The sequence below is a fragment of the Odocoileus virginianus genome, chromosome 16 (genome assembly GCF_023699985.2).
Source record: "Odocoileus virginianus isolate 20LAN1187 ecotype Illinois chromosome 16, Ovbor_1.2, whole genome shotgun sequence".
NCBI classification, from domain to species: domain Eukaryota; kingdom Metazoa; phylum Chordata; class Mammalia; order Artiodactyla; family Cervidae; genus Odocoileus; species Odocoileus virginianus.
In genome coordinates this window covers 7,627,401-7,635,848 of record NC_069689.1, presented here as the reverse complement: position 1 = coordinate 7,635,848, position 8,448 = coordinate 7,627,401, and the positions used below count along the sequence as shown (strand labels likewise).

General features: G+C 54.5%; 1 long non-coding RNA gene across 1 annotated transcript; it reads right to left on the bottom strand.

The window, feature by feature from the left end:
• Positions 1-8,384, bottom strand: LOC139038667 (uncharacterized). Its single transcript, XR_011491708.1, has 2 exons — positions 7,813-8,384; positions 1-6,844 (listed from the first exon to the last, which is right to left on the bottom strand). It is a non-coding gene; the product is annotated as an uncharacterized lncRNA (long non-coding RNA).
• Positions 8,385-8,448: the final 64 nt, after the last annotated feature.

The window sequence follows — 8,448 nt, the reverse complement described above, 5'->3', positions numbered from 1 at the left end:
TTTGGTTAGGGCAAGGATTTAAAAAAATATTTTAAAATTTATTTGGCTATTCTGGGTCTTAGTTGCCTCACGGGGGATCTTCAGTTGCGACATGCAAACTCATTTGCAACACGTAGGTTGAATGGTTAAGACTCTGTGCTCCCAATGCAGGGTGCTGTGGTTCCATCCCTGGTCAGGGAACTAAAATCCCGCAAGCTGAGCAGGCAAACAGAAAAGAATAACATGTTTATTTCGAGTCCAGTTCAGCAGCAGTGACAGGGGTCTGGACTGGCCTTGCTGCTCCGCTCCTGGCCTTCTCCTCTTGGTCGTAACATGGCTGCTGCAGCTCCAAGTATCACATCCTCAGCCAGCAAAGGCAGTGTGCAGACGGCAGTGTCTTCCCTCACCTCACCTCTTCCACAGGAGGTTCAGCATTCCCAGAAGCACCCTTGCCCACCCGCTGATCGGAAGCAGAAGCCCCATCACTTGTCAAATACTGGGCATGTGCCCACTCCCAGCACTGGCCCATTGTCTGGGAGACCAAGAACTCCGCACCAGGGGCTGAAAGCACCTGGGTCTGCTGGCAGGAGCCAGGTGGGAGGTTTCCAGGCAGTGTCACTGAGCTGGGAGGGGGCCGCGCATGATAGCCTGGACCTGAGCAGAGGTGGGCTCTGCCTGCCAGCCAGAAGGTGCGAGCAAACACCCAGGGCTCCCGAGCTGGGCCTGCTCCTAGCTCCTGCCCCGTCCCAGAGCACAAGAGGGCCCCTGGCTGGGGCGTGAATGGGGACGGGGCGGGTGCGGCATGGATGCAGCACCCATCTGGTGGGGCGTGGCCACCGCCCTCCACCCTTGGGTCCCCTTTGTAGGAGTGACTTCTGTGGGGGGCGTAGGCAGACACCCCTTCAACAGGGAGGCTCACGGTTCTCGGGGACCCAGCCGTCAGCAGCCCCTCCCACCTGCGCTCAGGTTTAGGGGTGCAGGGGCTAATGCCTGGCCTGCCACACCCAGCATCTGCTGCTCCCAGGCCAGGCCCAGCAGGATGGGGTTCCCCCCTCCCCCGCAGTGGAGGGGCACCCCTTCAGCTGGGGTCTCAGCTGGGCTGAATAATTAACCAGGGACACCCTGTGGCCCAGGCTTTAGGACTGGTCTTCCTGCCGTCTGCGGGTAATTAGGATAATTACCCGCTGCTCAGACAGGGGGCCAGCAGACCTGGGAGAAAGGCCAGGGGCCTCCCTGCCTCTGACCCAGCTGCCCTGCCTGCTCTCAGTCCGCGTCCAGGCCTGAGGGTCATCCCTGTTGGCCTAGGGCCGGGCAGGTCCACACAGGCCTGGGCAGACACGCAGGAAACACAGGGGGATGCTGGCCCCTCAGGAAGTCCCGCCCCCACCACCCCCCTGCCGCGCCAGCTGCAGCCGACCTTTGGCTCCGGTCTGAGGCAGCAAGGCCGGACAGACTCCCAGAAGGGGCCTGGGGCTGGGGCTTCATTCTGGGTCAGGAGTTACCACAGCCCTGAGGCTCCTTTCTCATTTCACAGCAAATGCCTCGTGAAATGAGCCGCGGTGTGCAAACGTCCAAATGCAAAGGACGGCCACTCCCCGACCCCCGACCCCCAAGGACAGAGCAGCTGGGCTGGCAGACGCTCAGGTTATTTGAGTTCTGCCAGAGAACCCCAGCCTAAGTCCCGGGGAGCAGGGCGTGGGGCTCAGGAGGGGCCCTGACCAGAGCGGGGCTCTAGGCCCAGCCCCGCCCGACGCTGCTGAGTCCAGGCTTCAAAGGGCAGCAGGCCCCGGGCCAGGAAGAGCAGGGAGGCCTCTGTCCCTGTGTTTATCTCTCTTCTGCATCCCCGGGACCCACTCCCACCCCCAACTGTGTCTGCAGGCTCCGCCTCAGGCCGCAGGGACCACTCAGACCTTACCTGGCCCTGGAGCCAGGGGTCCACAGGGCGTGCTGGCTGCTCCCTGCCACATTCTGCAGGGACCCTCCCCCTCCTATTGTGTCCGACTCTATGACCCCATGGACTGTAGCCCACCAGTTAGGCTCCTCTGTCCACGGAATTCTCCGGGCAAGAATACTGAGCAGGTTGCCATGTCCTCCTCCAGGGGGGTCTTCCCGCTCCAGGGATCAAACCTGGGTCTTCTGCGCCTTCTGCATTGCATTGCAGGCAGATTCTTTTCCGCTGAGCCACTTGCTATCCCCTAAGGGAAGCAGCACATCTTGCCATTGTTAATACCGCTTCCTGGTTTAAAAAATTCAGGCAGAACCAAGGGCAAATGGTGGAAACAAGGCCTCCCCGCATGCAGAGGCTGCCTGGTGACCGACAGTGCAGAGGAACAAGCGGGCTGTGGGTTTGCTCAGGACAGTGAGGAGCTGGTTCAGCACTTGCCCAGGTGCCGCCACGTGGTGCCCACAGCTGCCCGATGTCCTTCACTGGTGCCCTTCGATGGACCTAGGCCGCGCTGTTTCTGGCTCTGCTTCAGATGCAAAGCAGCAATGGCTGTGTGCACATGCGCGCAGATATTCCTGCAGGAGAGGTTCTGGGAAGCAGATGGGCTGGCTGCTCATGGGCTTTTGTTAGGTGAGGGGCACTGTCTCCCCGCCTCCAACCTCAGACTGGTTGGGGGTGGATCCGTCTCCCCACCACTCCCGTCCTGTCCCACTTCAAAGCCTGCAATGTTTGAAGGTCATATAAGTTTGCAATTCTCTGATTCTGGGCGAAGTTAAGCATCTTCCAGCCAACAGCCACATGGGTATCCTTTGGCATGCATTGGGGCTGCTTGCCCAACTTACCAGCAACATGCTCACTCACAGGACCCTGTGCTGGGGAGCCCGCCCCTGGTTGGGATATCAGTTAGCAACAACCTTTTCCCAGTATGTGGTATATCCTTTGACTTAAAAGATTATATACATGTAAAACTTTGCAATTTGTAATTTAAATTTATCAAAAAAAAAATTTAAGACTTCTGTTTGGTCGTGCCGGGCAGTTTTCCTCATCGTGAGACTATTAAATGTCTCCTTTGTCTTCTTCAAATGTTTTCTGGGTTTGTTTTCGGCGTTTATCTTTCTGGTCCATAAGGAATTTATTTTGGAGTAAAATAGGAGTCCAGTGTCTTGTTTCTTTCCGATGGTCACTCAGTTGTCCCAACACTCTTTATTAAAGAAGACCCTTTTCCTTGCAGACTTTAAATGCCAAATAATCATATGCTGGGGTTTCCCCGATGCTTCAGTGGGTGAAGAAACCACCTGCAATGCAGGAGACACAGGAGACTCAGGTTCAATCCCTGGATCAGGAGGATCCCCTGCAGAAGGAAATGGCGCCCACTCCAGTATTCTTGCCTGGGAAATCCCACGGACAGAGGAGTCTGGAGGGCTGCGGTCCAATAGGCAGCGAAAAGTCGGACATGAGTGACTAAGCACGTGATCAAACGCTAAATTAGATCTCTGATCTTCATGTCTAGTCAGGCATCTATGACAGAATGTTCTGGTTGGTTCTGTGACAGGTTCTACTCTGGCAGGACTGGAGTCTTTTTTTTTAGAATTATATAGGCTATTGTTTTGGGAAGTCTTTTTTTTTTTTTTTTTACTTTTACAAATTGTGGTAAAACACATAAAAAACATGAAATTTATTATTTTTAAAAAAAAACTTTTTTTTTTTTTTTTTGCCACTGCAACCATCTCTAAGGGCGCAGTTCGGGGGCATTAAGTACATCCGCGTCGTCAGGCAGCTCTCATCAGCATCCACTGGCTGAGCTTTTCCACTTTCCTTCCTGAGTCTGAAACTGTCTCCATTAAATATTCACTCCTCATCCTGCCCCCGCCCTCAGCAATTACCATTCTACTTTCTGTCTCTAAGAATCTGATTACTCTAGGAATCATAAAGAGTTTGCTTTTTGTGACTGGCTTAATTCTCTTAGTGTAATGTCTTCAAGGCTCATCCATGTGCCTTTTAAAGGCTGAATAATATTCCATTGTATGGATGGACCACATTTTGTTTATCTATTCATCCATGGGTGGACATTTGGGATACAGCCATCTTTGGGCTATTGTAAATAAAGTTGCTGTGAACACAGGTGTACAAATATCTATTTGAGTCTCTGCTCTCAACTCTTTCAGGCATATATTCAGAAGTGGAACAGCTGGGTTGTATGGGAGTTCTATCTATATAGAAGCAACACCATCTTGCATTCCCACCAACAGGGCATAGGGTTCTAATTCTCCACAGACATCCTCCCAACACTGATCATTATTAATTTCTAACAGTAGTCATCCTAACAGGTATGAAGTGGTATCTCCTTCTGGTGTGGATTTGCATCTCCCTAATGATTTGTTTTTTGGGGGCTCCAAAATCACTGCAGATGGTGACTGCAGCCATGAAATTAAAAGACGCTTACTCCTTGGAAGGAAAGTTATGATCAACCTAGAGAGCATATTAAAAAGCAGAGACATTACTTTGCCAACAAAGGTTCATCTGGTCAAGCCTATGGTTTTTCCAGTGGTCATGTATGGATGTGAGAGTTGGACTGTGAAGAAAGCTGAGGGCCGAAAAATTGATGCTTTTGAACTGTGGTATTGGAGAAGACTCTTGAGAGTCCCTTGGACTGCAAGGAGATCCAACCAGTCCATCCTAAAGGAGATCAGTCCTGGGTGTTCACTGGAAGGACTAATGCTGAAGCTGAAACTCTAGTACTTTGGCCACCTCATGCAAAGTGTTGACTCATTGGAAAAGACCCTGATGCTGGGAGGGATTGAGGGAAGGAGGAGAAGGGGACGACAGAGGATGAGATGGTTGGATGGCATCACCGACTCGATGGACATGAGTTTGAGTAAACTCCGGGAGCTGGTGATGGACAGGGAGGCCTGGCGTGCTGCAATTCATGGGGTCACAAAGAGTCGGACACAATTGAGCGACTGAACTGAACTGAATGACTAATGGTATTGACCATCTTCCTATGTGCTTGTCGGCCATTGGGGTATCTTCTTCGGAGACATGTCTATTCAAGTCCTTTCAGGCTAATTATTCTTGCATCTTTGTTTTTTTCATGGACTTCAAGATTGGTTCACATAATTATTAGAAAAAAAAAAAGTCCTGTAGCTGCTAAGGTTGCATCCAATGTACAGGTCACCTTGGGGGGACTATGGTCTCACCCTCCTCCAGTTTCCTTTTCAGTCCTCACTGCAGGTTCCTGGCTAGTCTACTTGTTTTTCCCACCCTCTCCCTACGGCTCCAGGTACTGCCCCCACTTTAGGATGCCTCCAGACGCCCCAGTTCTGTCCTGAATCCCAAACACTCCTGGACAGCTCCCCTGAGTGTCCTTAGGTCTCTCCACCATTCCATGTCAAACTCAGCAGCTGACCCCTGCACACACGCTCTCCTGGCCCGTTCGCCTGGTTCCAGTGACAGCAGGGGTCCAGGTGACCACTGGGCATCCTCCTTGCCTCCTCTCTTCCTCACCTTAGAGGAAATCAGGGTTCTGGCAGGAGAAAGATGCAAAGAGAGAAAAGGACTTTTATAAAGGTCCACTTACCAAGATGCGGGTAAGGGGAAGGTGAAACCAACAGGGTGGTGAAGGTAGGGGCTGGTCCCAGAGCCCTCAGTTCAGTTCAGTCGCTCAGTCACATCCGACTGTTTGCAACCCCATGGACTGCAGCACGCCAGGCCTCCCTGTCCATCACCAACTCCCGGAGCTTGCTCAAACTCACGTCTATCGTGTCAGTGATGCCATACAACCATCTCATCCTCTGTCGTCCCCTTCTCCTCCTGCCTTCAATCTTTCCCAGCATCAGGGTCTTTTCTAATGAGTCAGTCCTTCAAATCAGGTGGCCAAAGTATTGGAGTTTCAGCTTCAGTCCTTCCAATGACTATTCAGGACTGATCTCCTTTAGAACTGACTGGTTGGATCTCCTTGCAGGCCAAGGGACTCTCAAGAGTCTTCTCCAACACCACAATTCAAATGCATCAATTGTTCAGTGCTAGCCTTCTTTATGTCCCAACTCTCACATCCATACATGACTACTGGAAAAACCATAGCTTTGACTATATGGACCTTTGTCAGCAAAGCAATGTTTCTGCTTTTTTTTTTTTACTTTTTTTTTTTTTTTTAATGTTTCTGCTTTTTAATATGCTGTCTAGGTTGGTCATAGCTTTTCTTCCAAGGAGCAAGCATCTTTTAATTTCATGGCTGCAGTCACCATCTGCAGTGATTTTGGAGCCCCCCTGAAATAAAGTCTGTCACTGTTTCCATTGTTTCCCGATCTATTTGCCATGAAGTGATGGGACCGGATGCCATGATCTTATCTTGGTTTTTTGAATATTAAGTTTCAACATTTTCCAGCACTTTTTCACTCTCCTCTTTCAGTTTCATCAAGAGGCTCTTTAGTTCTTCTTCGCTCTCTGCCATTAGGGTGGTGTCATCTGTAAATCTGAGGTTATTGATATTTCTCCTGGCAATCTTGATTCCAGCTGTGCTTCCTCCAGCCCAGCGTTTCTCATGATGTGCTCTGCATAGACGTTAAATAAGCAGAGTGACAATATACAGCCTCGACATACTCCTTTCCTGATTTGGAACCAACCTGTTGTTCCATGATCAGTTCTAACTGTTGCTTCCTGACCTGTATACCTCCTGAGATTTCGCAGGAGGCAGGTCAGGTGGTCTGGTATTCCCATCTCTTGAAGAATTTTCCACAGTTTGTTGTGATCCACACAGTCAACGGCTTGGGCGTAGTCAATAAAGCAGAATTGTATGTTTTTTTTGTAACTCTTGCTTTTTTGATGATCCACCGGATGTTGGCAATTTGATTTCTGGTTCCTCTGCCTTTTCTAAATCCAGCTTGAACATCTGGAAGTTCACGGTTCTTGCACTGTTGAAGCCTTGGAAAATTTTAAGCATTACTTTGCTAGCCTGTGAGATGACTGCAGTTGTGTGGTAGTTTGAACATTCTTTGGCATTGCCTTTCTTTGGGATTGGAATGAAAACTGACCTTTCCCAGAGTCCTAAGAGGGTAGAAAGGGCCTCTGGGCAGGGCCTGGGGCCTCAGGGAGAAGACAGGTGTGTGGCCAGCCAGGAGGAAACTGGGGAAATTCTCCAACTTCTGGGCTGGAGTCCAAACTCACAGGAAGCCAGGGGAGAGTGGGGGATGGGGTCACCGATGCAGTCCCAGAGCACAGGGCAGGGAGGAGGGAGGAGGGTGGGTCTGGGGGCAAATCCGGAACACCCACCCACCTCTTCTCTTCCAGGGCTAGGACTGGACTCTTGACCGGTTCCCCCCTCCCCGCCCCCCCAGTCTTGTTCTCTCATCCACGCCCTTCGGGAGCCGCAGCTCTCGGAAACCCTCATCTGAGTAGGTCTCGGCCAGCATCAAGCACTCCCTGGGCGCCGCTCCATCCTTGGGATGAAGCCCAAGCTCCCCGATCACCTGGCCACAGGTCCCTCCCCTGCCCCCTTGGACCCCTCAGGTCCCCACGCAGTGCAAGCTCCCTCCTTCCGCTGAGCCGGGCGCAGGTGGCACCGCCCACCGCCGGGCGCAGTGCTGGGACCCTCCTCGCCCTTCCCTCTGCAGGTGCGTTTCCCCCAGAGCTGCCGTGGCGCTCCGTCTGTACTGTAGGGTGCGGAACCCCCCAGGTCAGGGCCTGGCTCTGTCCGGGGACGGAGACCGTGGGGCGGGGCGGGCCCAGGAGCTCCGGGTGCCGAGCAGGGGGGGCCCGGTCGCGCCCGTGAACCCTCCGCGGCTCCGGCCGCCCAGGCCCTGAAGCCCAGCTCCCAGAGCTTCCCTTGCTCTGGCCGCGAGCCTCCTCCCTCCGCCCAGGCCTGCCATGACCGTGAAGGCGAGAACGCCTACCTGCCGAACCCCACCGCGGCGTCTGCCCCCGCCGCGCCCGCGCCCCGGGCATTAATCCCTCTTGCCTGGAGCTCCTGGGGCACCGGACACCTCTGTGGTAGCGCCCAGCGAGGGGCGAGCGGCCCGGGGGGACTCTCTCCCGGACCCCGCGCCCCGCCCCGGGTGGGACTGAGGAAGCGCCCGCGACTCGCCGGCCCCCGGCCCTCCGAGAGAACGCCTGGGGTCGGGCGCCGGGGGCTCGCGAGGGTGGGGCGCGCCCTGGGGCTCCCCCCCCCCCCCCGCACCACCCCGCCTCCTTCTCTCTCCAACCCTCACTAGGGCGGGCGGGGCCGAAGGTGAGGGGCCGGGGGTGCGGCTCGAGCCTCGGGCTCCCGGAGCTGGGTTAAGCGTTAACCGCGCGCGGGCTCGGAGCCAGGACGCGGGGCGGCTGCGGGCATCGGGTTGCGCCCGGCACGCAGGGGCGGGTCCCCAAGGCGAGGCGGGGCGCAGAGCCGGAGGGGAGGGGTCTGAGAGCCCACGGGAGCCGGGGGGCGAGGCGGAGGGCCCGGGAGGCGGAGGCAGGGCGGGCGCGGGCGCGGGGGCCGCGCGCACCTGGCGCCTGGGGCCGCCCCGACCTGGATTTCCGGGGGGCGGAGG